Source organism: Vicugna pacos, chromosome 11, assembly GCF_048564905.1.
Source record: "Vicugna pacos chromosome 11, VicPac4, whole genome shotgun sequence".
Classification (NCBI taxonomy): Eukaryota; Metazoa; Chordata; class Mammalia; order Artiodactyla; family Camelidae; genus Vicugna; species Vicugna pacos.
Genome location: NC_132997.1, coordinates 71,264,107 through 71,286,752, shown reverse-complemented (window position 1 = coordinate 71,286,752; position 22,646 = coordinate 71,264,107). Strand labels below are relative to the sequence as shown.

The 22,646-nt window shown below is 43.3% G+C and overlaps 1 long non-coding RNA gene across 7 annotated transcripts in view; it reads right to left on the bottom strand.

The window, feature by feature from the left end:
• Positions 1-22,646, bottom strand: part of LOC140699368 (uncharacterized) — a 157,583-nt gene that overhangs the window by 23,946 nt on the left and 110,991 nt on the right. For 6 of the 7 annotated variants that reach the window (XR_012077510.1, XR_012077511.1, XR_012077508.1 and 3 more), the window contains exon 1: positions 18,042-18,421. The exons of the other annotated variant lie outside the window; for it this stretch is intronic. This is a non-coding gene — a long non-coding RNA (uncharacterized lncRNA). Of the gene's footprint in view, positions 1-18,041; positions 18,422-22,646 lie in introns of those variants that run through there. 7 annotated transcript variants of the gene reach the window in all.

Here is a 22,646-nt window from a genome sequence, read left to right as displayed (position 1 = left end):
CATCTTTTCATGTACCTGTTGGCAATCTGTATGTCTTCTTTGGGAAGATATCTATTCAATCCGCTATCTTTTATAATTGGATTGTTCTTGTTTCTATTGTTGTAGGAGTTCCTTATATATTTGGGATATTAACCCCTTATCAGATCTATGATTTGCAAATATTTTCTCCCATTCAATAAGTTGCCCTTTCATTTTGTTGAGGGCTTCCTTTGCTGCACACTTCTTAACTTCTTTGAACCACAGTGCTACTCCACCAGTAGGGGGTAGGAGGGTGCTGTCTAGAGGAACATGGAGCTCAGATGGTCAAGTAATGAGTGACAGTAGCAACCCCGTGTGGCTCATGTGACACCAAGGACAGTCAGCGTGTCTTCTAAAACATGTAAGAACACTGTCCTGTTAATATATGAATCCATGGTGAGGTCAGCAAACAGTTCTATTCTAAGATCAACACAGAATCGAGAGGAGCAATAAATGGTGTGATCATGGCAACGCTTTGGGGCATTTAGAGAACATTACACTGTAGTGGTGACTGTCTTGGCCTTATTGCTGAGTTGTTTGATGTTTTAAACATTTTAATTCCTTCACTGTCCGCCCAAAATCCTAGCATTCAAAGTGCACTCAATACATTCAAAGGTTGAAAGACAGCGCTAGGTAAACTGGAATGCTGGCCGTTCCCCCAGGCACCTTGCACCCTCCTTCCTGAGTCCATGTACATCGCCACCCACCTGGAATGCCTTCACAGCCCTGGCAGAGATCCTGCCCACCCTGGAAATTCTGGTTCAAATGCCATTTTCTCCTTGACACTTCTTGGGCCCCAAAGTGATCCTTCAATACCAGAACTGAACATATTAGTGGAACCTTCCTAGTGCCCTGTGACCCCATAATTCCACTCCTCAGTATTAACTCCAAGAAACAATCAGAAAGGCAGCTCAATGTTGACATACAAAAATGAATGTTACAATGTGCTTTATAATAGCACAAATCAGGAATGAGCTAAATGCCCAAGTTTAGGGGAGTGATTGACTACATGGTGAAATCCCATATATTAGTGCAAAGATGAAAACATATCAATTTTTAAAATTTTGTTATCGACATAGGAAAAGGTTGGTGTATGAGAAATGATAAAAGCATAATACAAATCTATAAAAGGATTCAAATATGTGTATAAGTAAATGCACCAAAATATTAACAGCACAATGAGTTCATGCAAGTTTTACACCTGTAGTAATTAATAATTTATAAATGTCAATCAACATTGGAGGTTCATAACAATTTTTTTCCTGTTAAACTAAGAGCTCAAGTTTGACAAACACTGCTATGCTTTGTTACGCCTTGTAGCTGTATAAGCATGGCTCATTTTCACAACTGACTGTAATCTCCTTGAGGGCAGAGATAACATCTCTAAGATCTGGCTCCTCAGGGTGCCATGGAGCAGCAGGCCTGGATTTGCATCCTGGGTCATCCCTCCAACTCACCTGTGACCTGGTAGCAATAATGCCCACCTACCTCACTGGACTGGGGTGAGAGCTAAATGGACTCATGGGTAAATTACCTTCTCAATATCTGATGCCCAGTGGATATTTGATACATGGAAGCTTAGGTGTTGCATCAAACTGCTTAAAGTCTGATGTTCTAGTTCCAAAAGTAGAACTAAGAACAGGTGAGTAAGTTCTTTTCCTTCTAAGATTCACTAGATGGGAGAAAAGCAAGCTGTGAGAATGTCTCCTACTTTCTCAAGGAGGAAGGCGGCATCCCAAGTTCAGGAGGCAGGAGAAGAGGTGGCCAGTCCAGGCAGTATTATAAAGGTTGACATGTGTCATTGGTAGCAGGGACACTTGCATTGTTCCAGTGGTTTCAAATTGCCCCGCTTCAGGGACCAGTGGACCCTCCCTGTTATGGGGTTAACCAAGGTGTCATCAAGTCTCTTATTATGAGCAGCCAGCTATTCATGGGCTGGACCCTGAAGCACCCATAACCTTCTAACCCTTTTGAGTCACATTGTACCTACACCCAAACTACTACTTTCTAACAGCATCACGTCATCTTGTTATAATTAACAGGTCTACAGCTTTCATCTAATTTAGAGACACTAATGATGAAAGAGAGTTTTATTTAAAACTGCATTTTCTTAAGAGAAAAAAATAGGCTTCCAAAAAAAAAAACACTGTTCCAGGCAAGGCTGTTATTTGGAATATCTAACCATCAGTATGTACCCAGCACCGGCACCAGTGGATCAAGACAGAATGCTTCATCCCATCAGAATGGGGACTGGCCATAAAAAAAAAAATTAGAACAGCCATGCCAGTATGTGCAGGCTGAATATTAGCCTTCCTTCCAAGGACCCCCACCAACACACTCCTGTACTCTCCTGTAGTGCTCATTCAAGGAATAGTTGCTGAGTGGATACGTGAATGGCTTTGAGGAAAGTCTTTTCCTCCTTTGCCTTCAGCATCCCTACCTGGTGTAGTTCCTGAGTAAGTGGTGGCAAAGCTCTATTAGGAATGAAATAATTTCTAGAGAGAATATTGAGCTGGGCTTTCTGGGCAGCACCCCTCCCTCTCCTCCCATCCCCCCAGAAAACACTTCATCTTGTCAAAAGATAATGGTCCCTCATTTGAGGTTGTTAGCCGCCTGGTGACCTATAAATGATAGCTAAAAGCTGGAACTAATCACAGTCCAGTCAGATTGTCGCTTCACCGTGAATTAAATAACACTTAGTCCTAACTGATTCTAGCAAGTGCCACCATTAATGTTGGAGCCTTCATTAGGAAAATAAATCTCCATCAATGTCTTGAGGGTGACAAGCAACTGAAAATCCTAACGGGCTAACACTTGATTTTGTTTTTTGTTCTTCCTTTCTCTTTCTCAGGCTAGGGGGGGAAATGTCACCATTAGATCTGCATGTTGCTTTAAAGAGCAATTTAAAAGGAAGGCAGAGCTCTGAAACCCATTTTGGAAAGGAAGCCGAGGGGAGTGGAGTCGTCTGGTTTTCCAGGTGCTGGCTGAGGGGCAGCTCCCTGCCCCTTGGAGTTCACCCCGGCTCAGAGGATTGTTTGTCCAAAGAGACTGGAGCTGACTTGCCTCACCACTGTTGCGCAGATGTTATTACAAACAGCTAGAAGGCAAGGGTGCTTTCCAGAAATGGCTGTTCAGTTCAGAGAAAGTACAACTTGACCACCATATGGGGAACCAACACTGACAATGATTTTCAAGGTTTAAGAACCCTCTACAGTTTAAATATTTCATGCTAAATAGATTTGTGAGGTCAATACATTCAATACTCTGGACCATATGCATGTAGCCTCCCAAGGCAGATGGGAATTCCATTCCCAAGAATGCCTTTCAAAGTCAGCATGATGTGGAATTAGTTCATAATGGAGTCGATGTTGTAAATAGATTAAGCACCCGCCATCTTGGCAGCTGAGTTTGGTGTTTGTTCAGCGTTGAATGGCAACTCCCTAATCTCTCTTAGGTTAAACATAATGGGGTCCCAGAGAAGATGAAAGGAAGACAGCTTTGCCCTTGGATATACATCCCTGGAATGAAATGCCAGGGTTCATGAAGTTCAAGAAAAACACAAGAGAAACGTGTAACTCGGACTAACTGCAAAGCCTAACGAGTAAGGGAACATAATGAAAAACACAGCCCCGCCATATGCATGTTCAAGCTCGGAACCTCAGGGCTGCGACTTTGTTGGAGATGCAGACTCTAGATTTTTACTATTTAAATATACTTAAGAAAGAAAAATCATCTTTTTTTTTTTTGGAGCAACTCCCTCACAGTAAATCGAATGCTTCTCAAGGCAACCTAATTTTGCCAAAATTTATCTCAACTTTTTAAAAAGGCCCATTCAGTCCTTTGACTAATATTAATGGGCTACTTCCATGTGTTTTCACAAAATCCTAGAGCCAAACCCATAATCCTCCCCCCCGTCATATTTCAGCAAAGTCCTGCCCCGGCAATTATCAGGAGGAGGACCAGGACTATCCAGCTGGATTCCAACGCAGCAGGGCAGCCTCTCAGATGACGTTTCACCTGGGTCAACAGGATAAACACAATGAATAGACGGAATCCTGTCTCAGGGGCGGCAAGGGTGGGGGTCCAGGGGATTCCAGCCATCTGGAAGCCTGTGCGCTCACCCGGCTCAGTCACAATGCAATTTCGGGCATCTCCTCTCCAGCCTTCCTTCCCGCATTTGTGAAAGCAAGCGCTGACTTAAATGACCTTGTCTCTCCTCGCCTTGTTTTATGGTTCTGCTTATCTGTGGCTCAGTTTCCTCATCTATATAATTGGGACAATCACATCCACAGAGTGACTGGAAAGATAAAATGACTTGGAAAATGTAAAAGTGTTTAGAACAGCACTTGGGATGAAGTAAGCACTCAGTATATTCTAACTACCATCATCTTCCTCATCAGACAAGAACAGCCAAACAGATATGGGCCAGAAGGTGACGGACATCTTCTGCTTCTGAAATGTCAACTCAGAAAGGATGTGAATCACTGCTATCCAAAATGAGACTGATTCCCACCCCCAAGTTCTAACCGCACATTCCCACTTAGGGAAAGCAGATAAAAAGGCTAAGGCAGTTCCTCAAAAAATTAAACACACAACTGCCATATGATCCAGCAATTCCACTTCTGGGTATGTACCCAAAACAACTGAAAGCAGGGACTCAAACAGATGTTGGTACACCCAAGTTTGTAGCAGCATTATTCACAGTAACCAAAAGATGGAAGCAACACAAGTGTCCATCAACAGATGAATGGATAAACAAAATGTATTTTATACATACAATGGAGTATTAAACAGCCTTTAAAAGGAAGTAAATTCTGACACCTGCTATGACATGGATGAACCTTGAAGACATAATGTTAAGTGAAATAAGCCAGACACAAAAGAACAAACACTATATTGTTCCATGTACACAAGGTACCTAGAGTAGCCAAAATCATAGAGACAGAGGTAAAGAATGGTGGTCGCAGGGGCTGGGGGTGGGTTAGGGGAAATATTTAAATGGGTGCAGAGTTTCCGTTCTGCAAGATGAAGAGAATTCTCTGGGAGTGGCGATGGTACCGCAATGGTGTGAATGTACTTAATGCCACTGAGCTGTACACCTAAAAATTGTTTTATGTTATGTATATTTTACCAAAAAAATAATACTAAGAGAATGAAAGGTCCCATCAGACAGACCCCTCCAGAAAGTCAATTTTCTCCTGTTCCTGAGGGACCCCAGCCCCAGGCCCCAGGAGGCAGGTAACACTCACTGACTGACCTAGGTGGTGAATCCTGTCATGTGACCAAAACACAGGTCTCAAAGGACAGCTTTGAAGAGCTAAATCCAGTGCCGACAGACAAGGTTTGTTTGGCCCAAACTGCCTTTTTATAACTAACTGCCAGTGTTTAAAAATTGGAAAAATTCATATGAAAAAAATATTTTGAGCTTTTCTTGACAAATTGTAAGGTCTCTTAACACATCATAGTGCAATAACTGGCTGGAGTCCCATGCCTGCTGGTTCACCGCAGACCCCCTTACCCAGCCCCACCTCGCTTCTCGAACATTTCCTGCACAGCTCCTCAAGATGCTGAGTGTGAGATGCAGACATGTTCTGCTGTCAAAGTAACCAGAGGAGGGTCCCTAACCAAGGCCTGGAATCGACTGGAAGCCCCCAGGCTGGGTAGCTCTCTCAGCCTGTTTTCACCATCGCAGCCAAGCCCCTGCCCTGCTCCACCCTGGACCTCAGGTCAACACCTCCCTCCCTCCTGGGCCCGCCTCACCCTCCCCAGCTGCCCCAAATTCAGCCACAACGCCAAATCAGCTGCTCTCAAGTAGGCTTCTTTCAAGAAAAAAAAGATCTAAAAGGCCAATATGCAAAGAAACTCACCTTATTAATAAGGAGGAAAAGATACAGTAAAGCCACAATGAACTATCCTTTCCTGCCCTCTAGACTGGCAAAAAATTTAAGTCTTACATCAAGCACTCACGGGAGACGTGTTACACAGATGGTGGGAGTGCCAGTTGGTAAAACCACTGCAGAAAACAACGTGGCATCTGCCAATGGTGACCATCTTGCTCTGTGACCTGGCACTCCACTCCTCAGTCTGTACCCTCGAGAAACGTACACGCACACACACACGTTCACCTTGAAGACAGATTCAAAATGTCTGACATAGCACGACACTGGAGGAAACCTCGTGGCCATTAACAGTAATTGGATAGTACATTGGGGTGCTGTCTTATAACAAAATGCCATGAAACAATGCAAGAGAATGAATCTCAGCTGCATAGGACAATGACACACATAAACCCTAGAAGCAGTGCTGAGTGGTAGAACAAGCTGGGGGAGGTTACCTGTTGTATGATTTCTTTCATATACAATTTAAAACCAGCTCAGGGAAATATATACAAGATCTTGTGGTAGCTCACAGCGAAAAAAATGTGACAATGAACATATGTATGTTTGTGTAGAACTGAAGAATTGTGCGCTACACTGGAAATTAACACAACATTATAAACTGACTATAACTCAATAAAAAATGTAAAAAAATTTTTTAAAAACCATGTTAAACTTAATATATTGTTTAGGGGTGGAGACACTGGAAATCTACAAGTAACAGCAAAGGGAATACAGACTCAGGAGGGTGAAGATCTTAGGGATGAGGCCAGGGTGATGAAGACAATGGTGATTTTTTTTCCCTTAAACTGGATGATGGGTACAGGGATGTCCACTTATTGTGTCATTGTTCTTTATATCATGTACATCCTATAGAGATATTCTATTGTATCCAATATATAATTGTAAAAAATTGTTTCCTCTTCCAAAATGATTGGGTCATTGAACAGTATGCTGAGGTCAAACACAAAGAACTTCTTTTTTTGTTGAAGTGTGGTCAGTTTACAATGCTGTGTTAATTTCTGGTGTACAGCATAACGATTCAGTTATGCAGACAAATACTCCTTTTCGTATTCTTTTTCATTACAGGCTACTCCAGAGTACTGAATACAGTTCCCTGTGCTACACAGTGGGACCTGATGGCTTATAAGAACTTCTTTTTAATGCAGTCTAACTCAGTGCAAAGGTGGTCTATGAACCAAGCTGTATAAAAGTTGTTTATCGTGGTCATTCAAACCCCAGGTCCAGTGAAGGTGGGAATAATGTCAGGGTCTAATCAGGAAATTGAGTCCTCATCGGGGACTTCAGTAGAGGAAACGAACTACAAAGAGTACCTCCCCAAGGCAGAGACGGGCAGAGGCAGGCTGCCCCGCGGTAACAGGGGCCTCCAAGAAGTGCAGGGACTGCCAGCAACATTGCCCAAAGCAGAGCAAGAGAGGGAGAGTACCCTATCTTTTCCTGCCTCCGGTCTCTGGTCTCCTATCCCAAGGGACAGAGTTTCATAGGCTGGCCCCCTTGCAGTACAAAAGAGCACAGTGGTGGGTGGGGAATGGGCAAGGAGAGCCATGGACAAGCTGCAGCACTCGGCTCCTGGGCACGGGCCCCCTTTATTTAACCTTTACAACAACTCAATTGGGTAGGTTATAGGTTTTTCCTCTTCTACACATAAGGAAGATTCAGAGAGGTTAAGTAACTGGCTGAAGATCACACAGCAATCTAAAGGTGGAGCCAGGATTCAGACCTGGACAATCTAGCTCCAGAGCTTCTCTATTTGCTGCCCCTACTCCTTGAGATCCTACTAATGGCTGAGGTCAGATGAAACAGTAACAAAATCAAACCAGGGGACCAAAAACTTAAGAATTAAATTAAATCATTTAATGACTGTCTCTTTCTCCCCAAAGGGCTATATTTTTACTGTAACATTCATTCCATCAACTGTATCAATCCTACCCTACATTTGTTCCAATGAACGAGAGGAGGGCTTCCAGACTAAAATCAACTGGCCTGCCCAGTCACACCAGCTCCACATGTGTCCTTGATGAGTTTCCACTCCCGGCTCCCACTGGATTATGCAGTGAGTGTGGTGAAGATTTTGGATTTGGGCTCTTGTCAGCCCTGGAGGGGTCCCAGCAGGAACGTTGCATACAGAAGACTCAGGGAAATAGCTCTCTACTTATACCTAAAGCATAGAAGGCCTGAACATACCTCCTAGTAATTTTCTTTTTCTCAAGACTGCTTTTAAGATTCATTGAAGGAACTTTGGAAAATGCAAAAACAGCATTAAAGAAATTCATAATCTCACTATTATGAGATAACGTCTGTTACTATTTTGCAATACTTCCTTCTAGTCTTTTTTTAAAGATACAAAATTGGGACCCCACCCTCAGAACCTTCCTGGCCTTGCCCTCACAGCACTCCAGTTTTATAGCCTGCTCCTCTTAAATTTGTATTTCATAAACCTTTTTCCACTTCATGGAGAAAACACTGATTTTAACGGTCATTTAAAATTCCATCATATGTATCTACTAATATTGAACTAGTCCCCTATCACTGGACATATGTTGCTTCCAATTCGTTGCTGTTTTAAGAAATGCTACTTTAAATGTCCCTGGACAAAGATCTCTCTCTGCCTGCATTTCAGGGCCTCTAGATCTACTAAGCCACTAAAGGTATAGAGGCAGGACAGGGTCAGTTGCGTTCACCCCACCTGTTCTATGACACAGAGCAGCCGTTGTTGAATGAATGGATGCATTTCTTGTTTGTTCTTTAAGTTAAATCTCTAGGAGGGAAATTCTTGAGTCAAAAGGCAGGAGCATATTTGAGGCCCTTGAGACAAATGGCCAATTGCTTTGCTGAAATGTACCAGCTCACACCCCCCCACCTCCAACCCCAGCAGGGTCTGAGAGGGTTCAAGCCAGAACTGACAGACATTCCATAGCCACTCTCCATCCCTATGGGGGGCCTTTCCCAAGCCCTGATTGCTGGACGCCCCAGAGAGTAGTGCAGGGAGAAGGTAATGCTGTCAGGGCTTAATCATAAGACTGCCATAAGTCTTCTCTGAGGACCTCCTATGAGGACAGGAGTCTCCCCTCTGTGTCTGGAGAGGCAGAAAAAGCCTCCAACACCTTTCAGAGCAAGCACGTACTTGGATTTTTTTCACTTAGAAAATGTAAATTCTGCTAAAGAACTCTCAATGTGCTTTAAATAACCTGAACAAGAGTCCCCAACCAGTAAACTGAGATTTAAGTCCATCTTTAAATCTCACCAAGTTTTAAACTTCTTCATGTGCTTTTTAGAAAGAAGAAGGGGCTTTGTGTTAACTCACAGAAAAAAAAAGAAAGAAAGAAAAAAAGAAAAGCAGAACTAAGCAATCAAATAAAATTTTCAGGAGGTTAAAATAAGGGTAAGAGAAGAGAAACAAATACATCAATTCTAAGAGTCAACACAGTAGCTCTTATTTACGTTTAAAAAGTGACTTGGAATGTTCAGGACGCTATGGTGAGGAGAAAAATATCACGTTTGTTTTTAGCTTTTTCATAAAAACATCTCAGTCCAAAGGAAAAAACAAGTTATTTCTTATACCACAAGGTGATAAAATGTCTCCCAGGATCTTAGCACAATTCCTAACGTTTGTTACATCCACAATGAATGGTAGCTGGTGTTATTGTTACTCGTAAAGTGCAGAAATACCTCTTCTAATGACTTTTAATAAAAATCAGAGTGCAATAGGAAAGCACAATCCTTTGAAGGACTATTGTTACGGCTTTTATGAAGAGTACAGCTTTTAAGCTATTTATGACAAACCTACAGCCACCATAGTGCTTAATGGTGAAAAACTGAAAGCCTTCCCACTAAAATCTGGGACAAGACAAGGATGCCCACTCTCACCACTTCTATTCAACATAGTCTTAGAAGTCCTAGCCACAGCAACCAGGTAAGAAAAAGAAAGAAAAGGGATCCAAATTGGAAGAGAAGAGATAAAATTGTCACTATATGCGTGTGACATGATACTATATACAGAAAACCCTAAAAGCTCCATACAAACCCACTAAAGCTGATAAAAGAATTCGACCAGGTAGCAGGAAACAAGATTAACATATACAAATCAGTTGCATTTCTTTACACTAACAATGAATTAGCAGGAAAACAAAGCAAAGAAACAATCCTTTTTAAAATTGCATCCAAAATAATAAATTACTTAGGAATAAATCTGACCAATGACGTGAAAGACTTATATATGGAGAACTACAAAACAGTGATTAAGGAAATTAAAGATGACGTAAAGAAATAGAAAGATATCCCAAGCTCCTGGATTGGAAGAATCAATATTGTTAAAATGGCCATACTGCCCAAGGCAATCTACAGGTTTAATGCAATCCCTATCAAATTACCCAGGACATATTTTACAGAACTAGAACAAACAATCTTAACATTTATATGGAATCACAAAAGACCCAGAATTGCCAAGGCAATATTGAAGAAAAAGAACAAAGCTGGAGGAATAACCGTCCCAGACTTCAGTCAATACTACAGAGCTACAGTAATCAAAACAGCATGGTGATGGCACAAAAACAGACATATGGATCAATGGAACAGAACAGAGAGCCCAGAAATAAATCCCCATACCGATGGTCAATTAATCTTTGACAAAGGAGGCAACAATATACAATGGAGAAAAGACAGTCTCTTCAGCAAGTGGTGTTGGGAAAACTGGACAGCAGCATGCAAATCAATGAATTTATTAGAACACTCCCTCACACCACACACAAATATAAATACAAAATGGCTTAAAGACTTAAATAATTTAAGACAAGACATGATAAATCTCCTAGGAAAAAACATAGACAAAACATTCTGACATAAATTTCAGCAATGTTCTCCTAGGCAGTCCACCCAGGCAACAGAAATAAGAGCAAAAAATTAACAAATGGGACATAGTTAAACTTATCAGCTTTTGCACAGCAAAGGAAATCATAAGCAGAGCAAAATGACAACCTACGGAATGGGAGAAAATATTTGCAAATGATGCGACTGACAAAGGCTTAATTTCCAAAATATATAAACAGCTCATACAACTTAGTAACAAAAAAGCAAACAACCCAATCCAAAAATGGACAGAGGACCTAAACAAGCAATTCATCAACGAAGACATACAAATGGCCAACAGGCACATGAAAAAATGCTCAATATCGCTAATTATCAGAGAAATGCAAGTCAAAACTATAATGCGGTATCACCTCACACCAGTCAGAATGGCCATCATTCAAAAGTCCATGAACGATAAATGCTGGAGAGGGTGTGGAGAAAAGGGAACCCTCCTACACTGCTGTTAGGAATGTAGTTTGGTGCAACCATTATGAAAAATAGTATGGAGATTCCTCAAAAAAGCTGACCTACCATATGATCCAGCAATCCCACTCCTAGGCATGTATCTGGAGGGAAGTCTAATTTGAAAAGATACATGCACCCCAATGTTCATAGCAGCACTATATACAATAACCAAGAAATGGAAGCAACCTAAATGTCCACCAACATGACTGGATAAAGAAGTGGTATATTTATACAAAGAAATACTACTCAGCCATAAAAAGAATACAATAATACCATTTGCAGCAACATGGATGGACACAGAGATTGTCATTCTAAGTGAAGTAAGCAAGAAAGAGAAAGACAAATACCATATGATATCACTCATATGTGGAATCTAAAAAAAAAAAAGACACTATGAACTCATCTACAAAACAAACAGACTCTACAGACTCTACAAACAAACATAGTAAACAATCTTATGGTTACTCGGGAAAGGGGGTGGGAAGGGATAAATCTGGGAGTTTGAGATTTACAAATGTTACCCACTATATATAAAAATAGATTTTGAAAAAAGTTTCTTCTGTATAGCACAGCAAACTATGTTCAATATCTTGTAATAACCTTTAATGAAAAAATATGAAAATGAATATATATATGTATATGCATTACTGGGACATTGTGCTGTACACCAGAAATTGACACATTATAATTGACTGTACTTCAATAATAATAATTTTAAAAAAGATAGCATTAATTCTTGCCCAAGTAGTTTTCCTTTCCACCAGAATTCTGATAATGAGTGAAATGGTGAAAGATCAAAACCAAAGCTGTGCTCTCTGGGGAGGTCTGGCCCTTTGCTGTTCCCTGGGGATGTGATGTCCCTGTGCACCTGGCATGCAGATGGGGTCATAGCTCGGAGTTGCACGTGGATGGAAGCCATGCCATCTCTGCAGAAATGGTTTCAAACCCATGCCCCGGCCACCTGCTCTGCCAGTCTCTCTCAAAGATAGAGGTTGTCCCTCTCTCTTCTCTCCCCCTAGCTGCAAGTGAACTGCTTCTCACCTGGGCAAGTGCGACAGAGTAAGGAACAAAGGAAAGCACATATGGATGGATTTCATAATGGTTAAAATTCACCCGAGCAGTGCTGGAGAGGCCGGTTCATATAAAAGTAAGGTTGTAAATAAATAGTTAAATGGTTGTTCCTGCCACTCACCACCTCTGTCATCTCCACTCCAAATTATATCCCGGAAGAATACTCCACGTCTTTCCCATGGCTTTGCAAACCCCAGCAGGCACACATCAGGAAGGCCTTGCCCCAGTTTAACAGATCTTTATATTCTCTTAATCTGACACAGTCCTGGTGCATAGCTGGTGTTCAAAGATACATAAAATCCCTTTCTCAACAGCTCTGATCGACTCCCACGGGGCTCAGTGTCTTGTTGGGGGAATCAAACACATAAACAAATCACTAAGATGTGATATGACTACAGGTACTGATGCACTGTCAAAATAGAGGGTTGGAAAGGGAAGAACCAAAAAATAAAGGCAGGAAAGAGCGCAGCATTATGGCCAAGAGTTGGGTGCCCAGAGCCTGTTAGGCTGAGGTCAAATTCTGGTTCTCCCTTCCCGCTTACTATCCAGGTACAAGTTGTGCAGCCTCAATGTCCTTTCTCTAGTAGAGATGGTAATAATAATAGCACAAGCATCAGAAGAATTTTTTTTAAATATAAAGCAATTAGCACAGTGCCTAGAACTCAATAAATGTGTTGTTATTATTATTGCTATAATGATGATGATTTCAACAGAGGAATACAAGTAGGTTAAACATGGATCTGGAAATATGGCCTAATGCATTGCAAAGGAGATTATTCCATCACAGAATCAGCCAAGATTTCTTTGGGAGAGACGGAAGGGTATAAGGGCCACTGCTGTCACTTCGCCCTTGTTTCAAATTCTGTCCACAAGATGGCAGCAGTGGCCTCAGGTTCTCCCTGAGTCTACAAGGCCTTCCATTCAGCCCGCATTCCAGGACCCCACCCGAGACAGGCATCTCTGGAACATATTTTAAGTGGAAGGCAACCAGCACCGCATCTAAAGGATGCCCTTCCTCTGGAATGCTATAGAAGTCAACAACTAGACAGACGAAGACATTCTGGCCTTGGGAAAAATTGGAAACCACTCATTCATTCATTCACTCATTCATTCCTTCAACAAGTAAGGACTGAGAGCCTACTGCACCTCAGGCATCGGGCAAAGAGACGGAGCAGAGAAGGCCCTGCTCTCATGCCCGTACACACAAACCAAACACAGGTGCAACACGGGGAGGAGTCTCCCACCCAAATAATAATTACAAGCCTGCAGACTGTGGAAATACACAGTTGAAGGTTAAGCACAGAGAAACACAAGCAGGATCGGAAGTCACACTGACACTGCTCCGTGTGCTGCCAAGAGTGGGAGGGAATCCGAAGGAATAGAAGTTAGTAGAACTCAATAATGGGGAGGGGGAGGGTTGCCCCCTGTAAAATTACTTAAGGTCTTTCTTCCTCCCTCCTTTAAGCTAGAAATCTGGGTCGGGCTAATGGAAGCTGTCACCTGGAATGTCTAGGGCAGCCGTGCAAGGTTACATTCCAGGCTCCAAGCAAAAAATGCCAGCAATTTGCCTTTTGTCAACTGCAAATTAAAGTAATTTCCATGTAGAGGGTGTCTCCTGCTGGCAGTGAGCACCCCAAAAAGGCCAGGGCTATTAGTGGCAAGCCTCTACCTGGCTGTCCCTGTCTGGACAAACACACCTGAGGCTGAAGGTGCCTCAGGGTTTCTCACACTGAAGCACCAAACCCAGTGGGCATTAAGTGGGGCCTGGAGGTGGGAAACAGGGATATGTCTTGAGTGCCTCATAGCATTTTCTAGAATGTGGAACAAGAGAGACATTCAGCTTAAAATAGATAATTTTTTTTATTTTCTTTTTTGTTGTTGAAGGGGTAGGTAATTAGATTTATTTGCTTATTTTTAGAGGAGGTACTGGGGATTGAACCCAGGACCTCATGCATGCTAAGCGTGTGCTCTACCACGAGCTATACCCTCCCCTGATCGATCGATTGATCGATCGACAGATAGACAGAAAGAAAGGCAGGCAGGCAGGCAGGCAGGCAAACTTGTGTGTCTGCCATATCCAGTGCTAAGAAGACAATAAAAATAGCCACTGTTATTGACAGTGGCAGGCAGACATGATGCTGAGAATAACACAGCAGCATGTCACCAAATCGTCAAAAGAGGTAAAAGAGGGGAAGAGTATAGCTCATGCTTAGCATGCACAGGGTCCTGGGTTCAAACCCCAGTACCTCCATTAAAAAATAAACAAAAAATAACCAGGGGGTGGAGGAGGTGATATAGCTCAGTGGTAGAGCACATGCTTAGCATGCATGAGGTCGTGGGTTCAATCCCCAGTACCTCCATTAAAATAAATAAGCCTAATTACCTCCCCCCAAACAAAACAAAAACCCAAAACAAACAAATAGAAAAACCCTACAAATGAATAAGTTTTTTAAAAAAGAGGTAAAAGAGGTATTGTTATTCTTACTTTATAGATGAGGAAGTTGAGGATCTGTGAAGTTGAGAGGTTTAGAGAAAGTCACCTGCATTAAATGAAAAAAATGAGATTTAAATTCTCACTTGTCAAACTCCTGAACCTGGGTCGTTCACCCCCACATAGCCAACCCACTGCAGAGATGGACAGAGAGATGTGTCATCACCAAAAACAAAGAAGAGGTTATGCATTCACCGATCCAGTAAGTATCTATAGACACTGGGCATGCAAAGGTGAGTGCTGTCAACTGCAAATTAAAGTCATCTCCATGCAAAGAACTTGCTGCCATGACAGGTCCAAGCTTGGAGACGGGAGGTGTATATAGCTCTGGAATATCACTTCCCTCACAGACAACATGCTTGCTTGGCTGTTTGGAAGACCTTGTCACAAGCACTTAGAAGGCAAGCTTTATGTCCCTGTGTGCGCTCCTCACTCTGGAAAGAGCTATGACCTGTCCCCCTCACCACCACCCAGCCTGTACCCAAAGTCAGCGCCTGGCTGGAGATCTTGCAGACTCTGGAATCTCTCCCGTCCTGTGCCCTGCCCCTCACGTGGCTTTTACCAGAGACCTGCACTCCGTGACTTCACGGGAACCCCAGCATCTTCCCTAATCTGTGGCCTTTCTGGGCTTCCTTTTCCTCGTCTGTTGGCCCAAATGACCTGGGGTCTCTTCCAGCTCAGACATTTCTGACAGCAGACATTTACTGAGCACCAGTTGTGTGCCAGGGGCTGTTCCAGATTCCCTATGATCAGAACCTCGTTTAAACCCCCACACACCCAACCCCTCCATTCTGTCAATGAGTTTTAATATTCAGAAATAACTTGGGTGGCCAATCAAAAAGTGGGTAGAAGACCTAAATAGACATCTCTCCAAAGAAGACATCCAGATGGCCAAAAAGCACATGAAAAGATGCTCAACATTACTAATTATCAGAGAAATGCAAATCAAAACTACAATGAGGTATCACCTCACACCAGTCAGAATGGCCATCACTCAAAAGTCCACAAATGACAAATGCTGGAGAGGCTGTGGAGAAAAGGGAACACTCCTTCACTGCTGATGGGAATGCAGTTTGGTGCAGCCACTATGGAAAACAGTATGGAGATTCCTCAAAAGACTAGGAATAGACTTACCATATGATGACCCAGGAATCCCACTCCTGGGCATATATACAGAAGGAACTCTACTTCAAAAAGACACCTGAACCCCAATTTTCATAGCAGCACTGTTTACAATAGCCAAGACATGGAAACAGCCTAAATGTCCATCAAAAGATGACTGCATAAAGAAGAAGTGGTATATTTATACAATGGAATACTATTCAGCCATAAAAATCGACAACATAACACCATTTGCAGCAACATGGATGTCCCTGGAGAATATCATTCTAAGTGGAGTAAGCCAGAAAGAGAAAGAAAAATACATATGAGATCACTCATATGTGGAATCTAAAAAAAAGGACATAAATGAACTTATTTACAAAAGAGAAACAAACTCACAGACATAGAAAACAAACTTACAGTTACCAGAAGGTAAAGAGGGTGGGGAGGGATAAATTGGGAGTTTGAAATTTACACCTCTTGGGGAGTGATGGAAATGTTAGCTATCTTGATTGTGGTAGTGTTTTCATAGGTTTATACATCTATCAAAATCCATAAAAGTGTACATCTGAAATATGTGTAGTTTACTGTACAGGAATCATACCACAATAAAGGTGGTTTTTTTTAAAAAAAGAAATATCCTGGGTGACCTCTCCAAGGCCACACAACTAGTAAGCTGAAAGCCAGGATTAGAAGCTGGTTGGTCTTGACCCCAAAGCCTCAATATTTCTCACCACCTCTAAAAAGAAGAGGCAAAGGTTTACTCTTTGTCCCCCAGGTGGTGAAGCCACCACCACTGCCCCAACTCTTCCCACCAGAAGCCCTCCCACACTGTTCTCACCTCATCTTTGTTTCCATCCTCTCCTACCCTTCTTGGCATTATTCCTGGAAAACTTTGGTACCTGACACACCCTGCCTGCCATCATTCATTCAGTACCCACGGAGAGACCCATGACCCCTGGGCTTCTAAGATCCTTTCAATCTTGCCCCATTCTAGGCACCTCCAACCCCCAGCCCTGACACCACTTACATCTGTGGAAATGCTCTGCCTCCAAGCTCTTGAGCTCCAAGCTCCTGTTTCTGGCCACAACCTCCATACTGTTACCACTCCACTCAGCCCCACTGGTTCTTGGCATAACTTGACTTCCTCCATAGACAGTGCCCATGTTAGCCACTTTCTCTCCACCTAAGTGCTCTCTGCTCTTCTCCCCTGCCTCCCAGAAGCACCTCTGAATCAATTGCCTTCTTTCTAACTTTTAAATGGCATAATAACGTGACACAACCTCTCCTTCATTTTCCCCTTTCTCAGGAACACTCAAGCCTCCTCTCCCCACCAGTCCACCTTCTCCCAACCCCCGCCAAAGGTTACCTCATTTCTAAGCTGCATGTTACCCTCAGGACCACCTCCTCCAGAAAGAACCAATCTTTCTCAAGTATTCCCTCCCTTTCTGGCATCTTCAAACTCTCTTGCAGGCTTGGAAAACTTCCCCAACTGGACCAGTAGTGATGTTTCTCCCCTTGGCTGTTTTTGGAGACTCACTCTTCACACCTTCCCCTCACCACGTCCGACTCCCCATCTCACTCCAGGGAAATACCACTCTCCTGCCACTAGCAACTCCAGATTTCCAAATCTAACCATCATTTCTCAGTTCTTATTTCTTTTGACTTATAAAAGTAGACTCTGCTGTCAAAGCAGGTCATTATGACTTCATTGCTCCTGACCTTCCCTTTCTGTTGCCTCTCAGATCTAAGTGACCTGACTGCTGTGAGCCTCAGTTTCTCCATCTATTAACGGAGAAAAACGAATGCCAACAACACAGGGTTGTTGTGGGCACTGAACGAGATACCATCTGCCTGGCATAGTGAAGGGGCCCCTAAGTGGTTGGTACCATTAGTGTCCCCACAACAGCAAATACTGCACACCTCTCTTCAGGATGGACACCATGATGGCCCTAGGAAAACCCAAGAACTTGCCCTGCACACAGTAGGTAGAGAATGCACTCATTGTCCACAGTGATGACTGCCTTATGGCCTCCAGCTATTTCCCCAGTCTTAATTTCAATAAACCACAAATGCTTTCTCTACCACGGACTTGGCTGTTTAACGGTCTCAACCCTTTGAAAACGAAAATGACTCCCTTATTTTTCACTTACTTGCTGTGCGTTAAGAGCCCTTTGATGTTCCAAAGGCCTTTCAAGAAAGCCTCCTTAGAAATAGGAGCTTGGCTTTTGCCACAGGGAGGTGAACTTGAACCCCAAAGGTTGAGCTGGGACCCTGGAGTCCCAGGCAGGCGTTTTCCTTGCAGGCTGCAGGCCTGACCCCAGCTCCCAGCCTGGAGAAAATGTCATTTGCAAGCTCTTCATCCTTCTCAAAGCTGTCATTTTCGTCAGTCCCACTGGGCATTTTGACAAATGCCTTTGCTAATTACTTAATTATTTTGGCCTGCACAAGTGTGGGAGCTGTTTCCTTAAAGAAAAGAGGGCTTAGCTCGTCCATTCTTATCCTGGCAGGGCCTGAAAGTCGCCCACCTCCATCCCGCTTCAATCCTATTAAGTGTCTGGCTAACTAAGCACCCCCACCAGTCAAATTAACTCCAGTACATTATGATGCAAGAACTAGAGGCACAAAGCCCATCTCCCCCCAAGCCAGGCTAAAGCTGCCATTTGTTTTTTTATGCCATTGGCTTGTTTCTTCTAGTCCAAACCTCTTTTGCATGGGAAAGAAACCTGTGCTTATCTGCTGACTTTCAATTAAAGAAACAATTAGGTTAAACGGTAAATGCATCAGTGGGGTCCCTCCTGGGATTAGGAGTGTAAGCCTGTCACCCAGTCATCAACACAGTGGGGAGTGTGGCAGCTGGAAAGTGTGGAAGAGATTCCGTTGGGTTGGAGGCTGAGCTGGGTTTCCCCAGGCTGGCCAGTCCGATGTTCTCAGTCTCTCTAAGAAGTACTCTGAGCATCCTCTCCCTCCAGTACCACGTCCCCTGTGTCTTCTTCATATCCTGGAGGAAAGGCCCTTGGCTAGTTCATTGGCGCAGGGTACAACGAAGCCAAAGGAAACTCAGAATCAACCCCTAAATGCAAATTGCCCTTGGAGGTGTGAATTATCCAAAGTGGTTGTCCACCCTATCAGATAAACAGCCAGTGGCCCCATGCAGAGGCTAGCATGGTGCCTGGCACATGGTAGCTGCCCAGTAAAGAATGATTGGTGTGGAACAAAGTTGCTACCCATCCTGCAGGGGTGTCCAGCCTGCAGGAAGAGTGGAGTCTTGGTGAATCACTGGAGGCGGCAGGAGACTCACAGAGGCTCCAATTAGGGTTGACCCAGGTGTGTGTTTGCACAGCTGGGACCAGAGAAACTGAGCTGACCCTGGGTCTTGCTCATGAAAATGCAATGAGAGCGAGCTGCCCCTGAAAATACCAGCATCCTGCACATAGTCCTTGACTACTTTATAAACTCCTCAGCTAGCCTGAGATGCAGGGATCTTAGAGACGTGCTCCCTTCGCTGTGGACGAGGGAACTGAGGCCCAGGGAGAGTGAGTGATTTGCCCAAAGTCACATAGCCAGTTAGAAAATATGAGAAGCATATATTTCATTTGCTATAACAACTGAAGAGATGACATTCGCAGGGATATGTTTAACAAAGAGACTGCAGGATCTGTAAGAAGAGAACTGTCAAGTTCTCCTGGGGTTCATAAAAGAAAACTGAAGTAAATGGGAAGATATGTCCATCTTCAGGTGTCATTCTCCCTAAAGCAATGTATATACTCAATGCCTTTCCCAATAAAATATCAAGAGGATGGAGGAGGGCTGTAAAATGATATTAAAATCTATCTAGAAGAGTAAACGTGAAAATAGGGGAAAATCCAAAGAAAACTAAGTATGTAGCGCTCCTACTGCATATTAAAATGCATTGTGAATCACCAATAATTAAAACAGTATATAGTGAAGAAAAATTGTGCAACAGACTAGGAGGGGGCCATAAACAGACTGAAATACACATGGACATTTAGCTTATGATAAAAGTGGCAAAAGATCATTCAGTAAACGGTTTGGGGTGGGGGACCACTGATAATCAGTTGGAAAAAAATCATGCCGTTAGACCCCTACCTTAATCTTTAACACCAAAAATCTTTAGTTGGATCAAAGACATAAATTTTAAAAATGAAACCATAAAATGTCACAAAGAAAACATGTAAAATGTATAATCTGAGAGTAGAAAACTTGCCAAGTGAGCTGTGAAATCTAGGAGCCAGAAGAAACAATGGATGCATCTGTGTACATTAAAGATTTATGTACAAAAATGTATTTCCATATGGCAAAAATAAATGCGTAAACAAAATAAGATATATAACGCTGGTGGAAGTTGTTTGCAACCTGTGATAAGACAAGGTTAATTTCCTATTTTAAAGAGAATTCACCCCAATCAGCAAGATCTGTAAGTGCAGCTCAACAGAAGAACAGGCATAGGAAGGTAACAGGCAGTTCACAGAACAAAAGACCCAGGGTAACGGGGCAGAACTTACAATGGCACCACTTCAGCTCACTAAACAATCTCTCCTGTGACTTATTTTCATCAGAAACCCTATCAGCGGAATCATCAATCGTGTATTTGCTTCTGATTGTCACTGTTACTTATGTTGTTCCTGAGCCAGCTCTTCAAGGGGAAGAGTCTCAGGCACAGCCTGTGAAACCAAGACAACACAAGGGCTGCCTCCCCTGCCTGCCAGCCCCTGAGACCACGGCCAGCCCTCTCGCAGGTACCAGGGCTCTGTGCCAGGGTCGGGGAAGAGGCGACCACTGGGCAGGTGTTGCACTGCCCTCCTGCACTTTGGGAAAGGGACAAAACCCACACCATTTGAATGTCACCAAATATTTATATGGCTAATTCCTCCCTCACTGCTCTTGGCTCTCACCAGAGACAGAAATGTGCTTTTGACTGTTATCACTTAACATGAGTTTAGGTGGCCATAACTCCAACAAACTAGAATGCAGAGAACCCAGAAGGTTAGCATAAAACACACCATAAACAGCTGTGACCATTTACCCCATAGGACTGACTGTCCCTTGGCCCTATCAGTCCTGGGTTCTGCACAGCCCTATCAAGACTTCATCTGCTGCTTTCTCAGAGTGCAGCATGCTAAGGACTGGACCAGGGGTCTGCCACAGGAAACCGGCTGATGGCAGGAAGGCCAGTCAAAGGCACAGAAAGCAGACGGCAACACCGAAGTGATGCTCAGAGACAGATGGAAAGAAAGGCCAAGTGCAGTTTCCCAGGTGTGCTTAAGAAGGCAGATTGCCCCCATCTGAGAAGTAAGATGGGAAAAGGATCTGCTTCCATGACTGCCTTGAAGTTACATATCACAGAGTATCAATAAATGAGGTACTGATGAGGCTTGAAGTCAGGAATTCCCCTACTTCTTTATTTTTTGCTGGTTTAAGCAGAGACCATGCCTGCCGCAGGGGCAACATGAGAACTCGGGAGCCATGCACAGAGAACAGTGTGGAATCAGATATAACTTCCAGCACTGATCCGTACTTAAACACACGATGGCTGTTACACCATGTGGTCGGCAAAACCAGGAAACTCAGAGGACCAAAGCTCACATGACTTTGACTGTCTTCCTGTTACGAATTAACCAGTCTCTGTCCTCCTCAGTACCTGAGAATAATACCTGCCCGCGAGGCTCTTTTGCAGGCTTTAAGTAAAGTGTATCAGAGGATGGGCCAGCATCTAGCATGCGGTGGACAGGCAATGAACAGGAGCTTTTGTTGTTACTGCTGCTGTTCTATTTCCTTCGTGTTCATTTCTCAGTTTCTGGAATCAGAATCCGAGAATCAATCACCATTTTTTCTTCTAGTATTACATCACCACTTCCCTCTCTCTCTTTCCCACATATACACACACGTACTTTATGTACCTTAAAAGACAGATTCTAGTTCTTAGGGTTTTCTCGGGTGATCACAGCTAAAATTCTGTATTTGTTTTCAAAGCCCGTGATAATAATACCAGCTAACACTTGACAGTACTCTGTGTGCTGGCACTGGCCTAATGACTTTACATGAATTAACACATTTAGTCCTCACAACAGCCCCATGAGGTCAGTAATCTTATTATCCTCCGTGTTACAGAGGAGGAGGTTGAGCACAAGGAAATGAATGACATTAACATGTCTCACAGCAAGTAGTAGACCTGGAAAGTATTGCTTTGTGAAAAAAAAGATGAAAAACAATGGATTCTGCAGAGAGTCATTAAATGTAAATACATACACATACATATAGATACACACTTACATAAAGAGTGAGAGAGAGAGACTTGGGAGCTAGGGGTAAGAAGGATGCTTGTTTGTGTCTTCTGAACCTTTTAAACATCCTACACATTCAAAAAATTAATTGATACTTGAAAAGTCCTCCTAGGTCATGCTGACTTCCTCCTCTCTGGAGTCCCCTACCCCTTTAAGCCCGTTCAGACTTATTTCTGGGCCCCCAATTGCCACCACACACGGGCCATCTGTCCTGAGAGCTGGGGTGCCAGGCTGGGCCTCACCTGCTTCAGGGAAGAGACAGTTGGGCCCCAGGTCACAGACAGGCTACAGACACGCCCCAAACCCCCACCCCAGACTGGATTACAGAGCTCACATCCAGAAACCTTTAAGGAGGGGCAGGGGGGTGGGGTGGGGCGCACGAACCAACTGTTCTGGGTGACACTCCCCAAACTCAGGTTTTTCATCTGCACCAGGCTTGGAGGTAGGAAGTTT